Source organism: Dasypus novemcinctus, chromosome 17, assembly GCF_030445035.2.
Source record: "Dasypus novemcinctus isolate mDasNov1 chromosome 17, mDasNov1.1.hap2, whole genome shotgun sequence".
Classification (NCBI taxonomy): Eukaryota; Metazoa; Chordata; class Mammalia; order Cingulata; family Dasypodidae; genus Dasypus; species Dasypus novemcinctus.
The window spans coordinates 87,670,798-87,679,832 of NC_080689.1; positions in this window are offsets into that span (position 1 = coordinate 87,670,798).

The following is a 9,035-nucleotide window of genomic DNA, read 5'->3' on the forward strand; positions in this document are numbered from 1 at the left end:
GAGTTTTCTTCTTTTTCCACATCCTCTTTCACACTTGTAGTTTTCTGGTTTTTTAATAGTGCCCATTCTATAATAGTAAGTGTGAAATATCTCATTGTGATTTTGATTTGCATTTCCCTAATCTTTTCATATGCTTTTTAGCCATATGTATATCCTCTTTGTAGAAGTGTCTATTCAAGTCTTTGGCCTAGTCTTAAATTGGATTGTTTGTTTCTTTGTTGTTGAATTCAGGAGTTCTTTATGTATTCTGGATGGTAAATTCTAATCAGATATATGGTTTCCAAATATTTTCTCTACCCTGATATTTACCTTTTTCTTTGTTTCAGTGTTGATGGAATCCTCCTGTCTCTGTTGTCCTCCAGAGAGCTAATCCAGTGGTATTTGGCCTTTTATTTGTTGACTCTGAGGGGGAGACTTTTCCAGGAGAAGTCTTACATTGCCATGTTGATATCAACTCTTAAATAAGTTTTTAAATTACAAAAACTTTGACTTGTTGTCAGTCTAACTAAAGGTTTATTAGTATTATTGACATTGCCAGTGAACCAATTTTTGGTTATCTTAATTCTATTGTTATTGTTGTTCTCTATTTTATTTATCTCTCTGTTTTACTTGCTTTTCTTCCTTCTGCTTACTTTGAGTTTATTCTGCTTTTTATTTGGTTCTTTCAGGTGTGAGGTTAGGGCTTTGATTTGAAATCTTCCTTATTTTATTAAAATCTATTTATTTAATTATAGATCACAAAAGAAATGTTGCATTAAAAATAATAAGAGGTCCCCTTTTACTACCCCCCTACACACACTTCTCCCACATCAGCAACCTCTTTCATCATTGTGGGACATTCATTGCATTTGGTGAACATATTTTGGAGCACTGCTGCACCACATGGATTATAGTTTACACTGTTGTTTACACTCTCCCCCAGTACATTCAGTGGGTTATGGCAGGAAATATAAAGTCCCGCATCTGTGACTGAAATTTCATTTAGGGCAACTGCAAGTTGCAAGAAGCTAGTACATGGGCAGTTCAGAGATTGAAGTCTCCTGAGTATACACCAACACCAGCATAAGCCATAGGTTCAGTAAAAGTGACAGAAGAGGCATGTGTAGAAAGATCACATCTGAGTCCAACTCCATCACACTCAGGAGCACAACTTACAGAGTAGGGCCCACTGACAAGGCACTGATCTCCAGAGCCATCTGCCATGACCATAGGGCCTGTGTGTCTCCATAGCCCTCAGGAGCACCAATACCTGTGGTTATATCTACTTTGTTTGTTCCTAGGATGCTGCTGACTCATGCATGTGACCCCTCTGATGACCTCCCAACACTTTCTGAAGTCTCTTAGCCATATAAACTCATTTGTGTTTGCCATTTCCCACTTTTATTCAAGGTCTTTTTCTAGTTGCATCACCAGCTGGTGATTGGTAGTAATCCCTTGGTGCCTGGGAGGCTTATCCCTGGTAGTCATGTCCCATGCTGGCAGGAAGGTGATGCATTTACAAGGTGAGTTTGATTTAGAGAGTAGCCACATTTGAAAAACTTGGAGGTTCTCAGGAGGTTACTCTTAGGGACTCTGCAGCTCTAGACCTAGTTGAAATTTCATGCACACAGGCTCATAAGCATAGTCATCAGTATCAAGGGCTCATCATTGGACTATCCTTCTTCACTGGTCTTTACCCTTGCACTTGGGAGATTGTTGCTGTTCCATTGGGGAATGTGACAGAGCTCATCTGTCTAAGAACTCAGCACTCCTTCAGTTGTCATTTGTAAGTGTAACTACTATAAAACACCCAACTAATATCCAAACATTTTTACACACCCTATATACATGCCCTGGAGAGCTCCCTCCCAATCATGTGTCCCCATCAATAACACCCCACACCAGTGTTCCTCCCCTGCCATAGTTGAACAACTCTGTGGTCAAAACTTTTTTAAAAAATGAAGCCTAATATATTGCCAAATTCGAGTAGTAGGAAAATCAAATAGTAATGATACGTTTAAAGATTAGAAATAGAATACATATTAATTTAGAAAAACTAAAATAAAGTAAAAATTAAATTCGGATATTAAAAAATGAAATATATCATAATACTTTGTTTTTGACATTTTGCCTTTCATCACTGTAATAGGTGTTGCCCTGTATGTACAGTGGCAGGGCAATTTCTTCCTTCTTCAGTGTCTACATCCTTTCATTTTTAATTTGTAATTTTTAATTTCATCTTCAAAAAAGTATTAGATCTCAGTAAAGTCACATATACAATATAGGGGACTCCAATATACCCAACATCAAACCCTTTTCCCCCTTCCCCAGGAATGTGATTTTTACATGGTAATGTTCTGTTTGCTGCATCTGATGTACAGATATTGAAACATAGCTACCAAACATGGTTCCATTTTAGTTTACATTATGGTTTATATTTTAGTCTGTACACTCTTCTAAAATTTTACTTACATTATGGTTTACATTATGGTTTACATTTTAGACTATACACTTTTATAACTTCTTGTTGAAATTTAACATGTCCTATATTCATCACTGGGCCATCTTGTGGAACACTTCCATTGCCCCCCAGTTACCTTGCTTCCATCTATTCTATTCCTCTCTCCCCCTCTCCTCAGGGCCCACAGTGACAATCAATCTTCACTGATTGAAGGACCAGATTCATAGATACTTGCAACAATGCTGAGAGCTTGACACATTAGACTGTCCTCCATTGGGAGCCACCAATTCTCTCAAGAGCTACCCTTCCCTGTGTTTGAGAACATCAGGCCTCCCAAGGATGGGGGTACACATCCCCACTCATTGTATGTGTCTCCACCCAGTGTTTTAACACACTATGACAAGATGAGCACTCACACACTCCCTAAAAGCCTTCCCTGTGCCAGATCCCCCCCCATTAATCACCTTAAACAAGAACCCTTTCTTATATTTTCTAAAGAATTTTCTCAACATTATAGTTTCAAGCACATACCTGACAATTTCCCATGTTCATCTGCACCACAACCCTCACCCCAATTCTTTGGCCACCTGACCCATCATCATAATGCTAGTCCCCCTCAAGCCTACAAAGCCCCACCTGATAGTCTCCCTATGCCCCCATCTTATCCTTTCCCTGTACAACTACTTACCTCCAATTTATCATACATTTCACCCATGTAGGCATTAGCTCACAAACTTGCTCTCCTACCCCACAATTTGCTGTAAGCCTATCATCCAGTCTCTAGCTCTGAGACAGCTTGGTTCACTTATTTCATATCAGAGAGGTCATGTAGTATTAGTCCTTCAATGCCTGGTTTGCTTCACTCAACACAAGATCCTCAAGATTCATCCATGTTATCCCAAGTGTTAATACTGCATTCCTTCTTACAGCTGAGTAGTATTTCATTGCATGTATAATCCACATTTTATTTATCCATTCATTTCTTGATGGTCATTTGGGTTAATTCCAACTTTTGGCAAGAATGAAAAATTCTGCTATGAACTTTGGTGTGCATATATCAGTTTGTGTCCTTGTTTCCAGTCCTTCTGTGAATGTACCCAGCAGTGGAATTGCTTGGTCATATGGCAAATATTTAGCTAGTTTTTTGAGGAATAACCAACCTCTCCCCCAGAATGGCTGGATCCTTCTGCATTTCCAGCAGCAGTGGATAAGTGTTCCCATTCCTCCACATCCTCCCCAACACTTGTAATCTTCTGTTTTTTTTTTTTTTAATACCACTAGTTTAATAGAAATGAGATGGGTTGTTTGCCTGTTTATTTTTAAGATATAGGATTTCTTTATATATGTATGATATTAGGTTGTTATCAGATATATGGTTACCAAACATTTTCTCCCATTTGGTAGGCTGTCTTTTTGCTTTCTTGACAAACTCATTTGAGGTGCAAAAGGCTTTAATTTTCATGAGGTCCCACTTACCTATTTATTCTTTTGCTGCTCATGTGTTGGGTGTGGAATCTATGAAGACATTTCCTAATACAAGGTCCTGTAGATGTTTCCCTACATTGTTTTCCAAGGTCTTTATTGTCTTGGCTCTTATATTTAGGTCTTTGATCCATCTTGAGTCGATTTTTGCTTAAGATGTGAGATGGTAATCCTCTTTCCTTTTTTTGTGTATGGATATCCAGTTCTCCAAGCACCATTGTTGAAGAGGCCATTCTCTCCCAGTTGAGTGGGCTTGGTGGCTTGTCAAATAATCAGATGACTCTATATGTAAGGATCTATATCAGAACTCCCAATTCAGTTCCACTGGTCAGTGGTATCCTTGTGCCAATACCATGCCATTTTGATCACTGTAGCTTTGTAGTATGTTTTGAAGTCAGGTAGTGTGATTCCTCCAATTTCATTTTCATTTTTCAGTATGTCTTTGGCTATTTGAGATCTCTTTCATTTCCAAATAAATTTCATAGTTAGTTTTTCTAGCTCATTAAAAAATTCTCAGTAGAGGAGGCAAGATGGCGGCTGAGTGAACTTCCCAGTTACTAGCTCCTGGAGGGAATCGGCTGGGAGGCGTCGGAGACTCTTTGGGACCGGGCTGTTTCGGGATTTTTCCTGGTCCCAAGGTGTTTGGACATCGATTTGGAGGGAAGGTAACAGAGAGGATCCGTCTGTGAAATATACACGGAGATCCCAGCTACGTGTGGAGGATTCCCTCCTTGGGTAGGCAGAGCCGAGGCAGCTAGCACCGTGCGGAGCCCCGGCGGGTGGCGGCCAGGGTAGCCTAGCTGGGCCGCGGTGGGCAGCGGGTAGGGGATCCGAGCCACGCTGCGGTGGGCGGCGGGCAGGAGAGCAGAGCTGAGCTGTACCGCAGTGGGCGGCGGGCAAGGGAGCCGAGCCCAGCCGAGCCGCAGTGGGCAGTGGGCAGGAGAGCCGAGCCGCGCTGTGCCCCGGCGGGTGGCGGGTAAGGGAGCCGAGCCCAGCCGAGCCTAGCCGCACCGCGGCGGGCGGTGGGAGGGGAAGTCGAGCCCAGCCGAGCCCAGCTGAGCCGCGGAGGGCGAGGGGGCCGAGCCCAGCCAAGCTCAGTTGAGCCCAGCCACGCCGCGGAGGGCAGCGAGCGGGAGAGCCAAGTCGCGCTGCGCCGCGGCGGGTGGCGGGCAGGGAAGCCGAGCCCAGCTGGGCCCGGCCGAGCCCAGCCGAGCCGCGGCGGGCGAGGGAGCCGAGCCCAGATGAGCTTGGCCGAGCCCAGCCGCGCCGCGCCGGGCGGGAGAGCCGAGCTGCGCTGCGCTGCAGCGGGCGGCAGGCGGGAAAGCTGAGCCCGGCCGAGCCCAGCCGAGCCGCGACGGGCGGGGGACCCGAGCCCAGCCGAGCCTAGCCAAGCCCAGCCGAGCTGCGGAGGGCGGGGGACCGGAGCCCAGCCGAGCCCAGCCGAGCCCAGCCGAGCCTGGCGGCGGGGTTTCTGTTCTTTGTTTTCTGTTTTTTGTTTTTTTATTTTATTTTATTTTTATGGTTGTTGTTGTTGTTTTTTTTTTTAATCCTCTCTTTCCTGTCCCCATTATTCTTCTTATACTATTTTATCTTAACAGTACAATAGGTCCTACAGGAAATACCTCACATTTGCTGGGTTTCCTCACCCTCACTGCCTCATTTCTCTGTGAATAGATTTAACCTATCTACAATATCCCCTTTCCCCTACAACTTGATATCCTCCACCATCTGCTATCTCTCCTATATTCCATCTCCCTTTCTTTGATCCACAAACTGTCTAACTCTTAATTTCTAATACCTTTGTTTAGTTTTCCATCTGGTATTCGTCCCTGAATCTATTACCTTTCTTTTCTCTTTCCCTCTCTCATGAAAACAATAGCCTCTTAGTACGTACCACATTCCTCCCATATTCAGTCGTCTACCTCATTATAGGTACTTTCCTACTACTATAACTCTACACAATTTACATGATCTAACCTCCATCCACCCAGAACTCATATTGTTGCTTTGTTAACATATATCACCAATACTACTTCACACTTTTTCCTCCCTTACACAATTGCCTTTCCCCAGCACTAATACTTTCCTTTAAAGTGAGCTTAACTAGCAATAAGAAATTGGAATAAGAAGAACAAAGTGACAAAGAGAAGATATAACACTTACGCAAAAACAACAGCTAATTAATCTCCAAGACTAGACAAAGAAGCTAAGGAACTGATTAAACCCGTCAAGAAAAAATGTTGACAAGACAGCAACAAAAATCTACAAACCAAACCAGTAATCAGGAAAACATGGCTGAATCCAATCAGGAAGGGGGCAGGACTTCGCACAAGCAATGAAAGATCTCAGAATATTTATCACCGACAAATTTGATGAAGTAATGAAAGAGGTTAACAGCATGAAGACAACACTTGGAGGGGAAATTGCAGACATGCGCAAAAAAAATAACAGATATGATGGAAATGAACACCACAATTCAAGAAATCAAAAATACACTTGCAGCAAATATCAGCAGACTAGAAGAGGCAGAGCAGAGAATTAGTGATGTGGAAGACAGTGCATTGGAAATCAAACAGATAGTAGAAGTGGTCAATAAAAAGGTAGAAAAAATCCAGATAGGACTTAGGGACCTGAATGATAACGCAAAACGCTCAAACATACGTATTATAGGCATTCCAGAAGGAGAAGAGAAGGGAAAGGGGTCAGAAGGAGTGTTGCAGGAAATAATGAATGAAAACTTCCCAAATCTACTGAAAGAGACAGATGTACATATCCAAGAAGCACAGCGCACTCCACTGGTCATAAACCCCAACAGGCCCACCCCAAGACATATACTTGTCAAATTATCCAATGCTCAAGACAAAGAAAAAATTCTAAAAGCAGCAAGAGAAAAGAAAATCATCACATACAAGGGAAACTCCATAAGATTAAGTGCTGATTTCTCATCTGAAACGATGGAGGCAAGAAGGCAGTGGTATGATATAGTCAAGGTACTAAAGGAAAAAAATTTCCAACCAAGAATACTCTATCCAGCTAAACTAGCATTCAAAAGTGATGGAGAGTTCAAAATATTCACAGATAAACAGAAACTGAAAGAGTATATCAACAAGAAACCTCCCCTTCAAGAAATTCTTAAGGGAGTTCTGCAGGAAGAAAGGAAAAAACAGGACAGTCAGAGATGGAGGAGAGTGTAAAAGCAAGAAGAAAGACAAAAATAGAAGGGGAAAATAAAATAATACAAACAAAATATAACAAACACAAATCCAACCAAAATATGGCTACCATAAATAACTCTCTAAACGTAATAACATTGAATGTCAACGGACTAAACTCACCTATCAAAAGATTCAGACTGGGACACTGGATAAGGAAATACGACCCATCTATATGCTGCCTACAAGAGACACATCTTAGACCCAGAGACTCATGGAGGTTGAAAGTGAATGGCTGGAAAACAATCATACAAGCAAACAACAACCAAAAAAAGGCAGGAGTAGCTATATTAATATCAGACAAAATAGACTTTAAATGTGAAACAATTGTGAGAGTCAAAGAAGGATACTATATTTTAGTGAAAGGGACAATCTGTCAAGAAGATCGAACAATCATAAATATTTATGCTCCTAACAAGGGCGCCTCTAAATATGTGAGGCAAACGCTGGAAAAACTAAGTGAAAGAATAGATGCATCTACAATTATAGTGGGGGACTTTAATACACCACTATCAACTCTGGACAGAACATCTCAAAAGAGAATCACTAAAGAAACAAAACATTTGAACAGTATATTAGAAGAGCTGGATCTAATAGACATATATAGATCATTACACCCAAACAGCAGGATATACATTTTTCTCAAGCGCACATGGAACATTCTCCAAGATTGACCATATGCTAGGCCACAAAGAAAGGATTAATGAATTCAGAAAGATCGAAATCATACAAAACAATATCTCTGACCACAGTGGAGTGAAGTTGGAAATTTGCAAGGGACAGAGACCCAGACTCCACACGACAATTTGGAAATTAAACAGCACACTCTTAGAAAAACAGTGGGTCAAAGAGGAAATCTCAAAAGAAATCAATGACTACCTTGAAACAAATGATAATGATAACACAACATACCAAAATTTATGGGATGCAGCAAAAGCGGTACTGAGAGGGAAATTTATAGCCATAAATTCATATATCAAAAAAGAAGAAAGAGCAGAAATTGGAGAACTAACTGCACTTTTGACGGAATTAGAAAAACAACAACAAAGTAACCCAACAGCAAGAAGAAGGAAGGAAATAACAAAGATAAGAGCAGAACTAAATGAAATAGAAAATAAGAAAGCACTTGAAAAAATAAACAAGACCAAGAGCTGGTTTTTTGAGAAGATCAACAAAATCGACAAACCTTTAGCGAGACTAACAAAGAAAAAAAGAGAAAAGATGCAAATAGACAAAATAAGAAATGAGAAAGGTGATATCACCACTGACCCCACAGAAATAAAGACTATCATAAGAGGATACTTTGAAAAACTATATTCCAACAAAAATGACAATTTATAGGAAATGGACATTCCTAGAACCTCATAAGCAGCCCATACTGACGAAAGAAGAAATTGATGATCTTAACAAACCAATCACAAGCAAAGAGATAGAATCAGTCATTAAAAATCTCCCAACTAAGAAGAGCCCAGGGCCAGACGGCTTCACAGGTGAATTCTACAAAACATTCCGGAAAGAACTAACACCAATCCTGTTGAAACTATTCCAAAAAATCAAAATAGAAGGAACACTGCCTAATTCCTTCTATGATGCCAACATTACCCTAGTACCAAAGCCAAACAAAGACACCACAAGAAAGGAAAATTACAGACCAATTTCTCTAATGAACCTAGATGCAAAAATACTTAACAAAATACTTGCTAATCGTATTCAACAACACATTAAACAAATTATACACCATGACCAAGTGGGATTTATTCCAGGTATGCAAGGATGGTTCAACATAAGAAAATCAATCAATGTAATACACCATATAAACAGATTGAGAGAAAAAAACCACATGATTATATCTATAGATGCAGAAAAGGCATTTGACAAAATACAGCACCCCTTCCTGATAA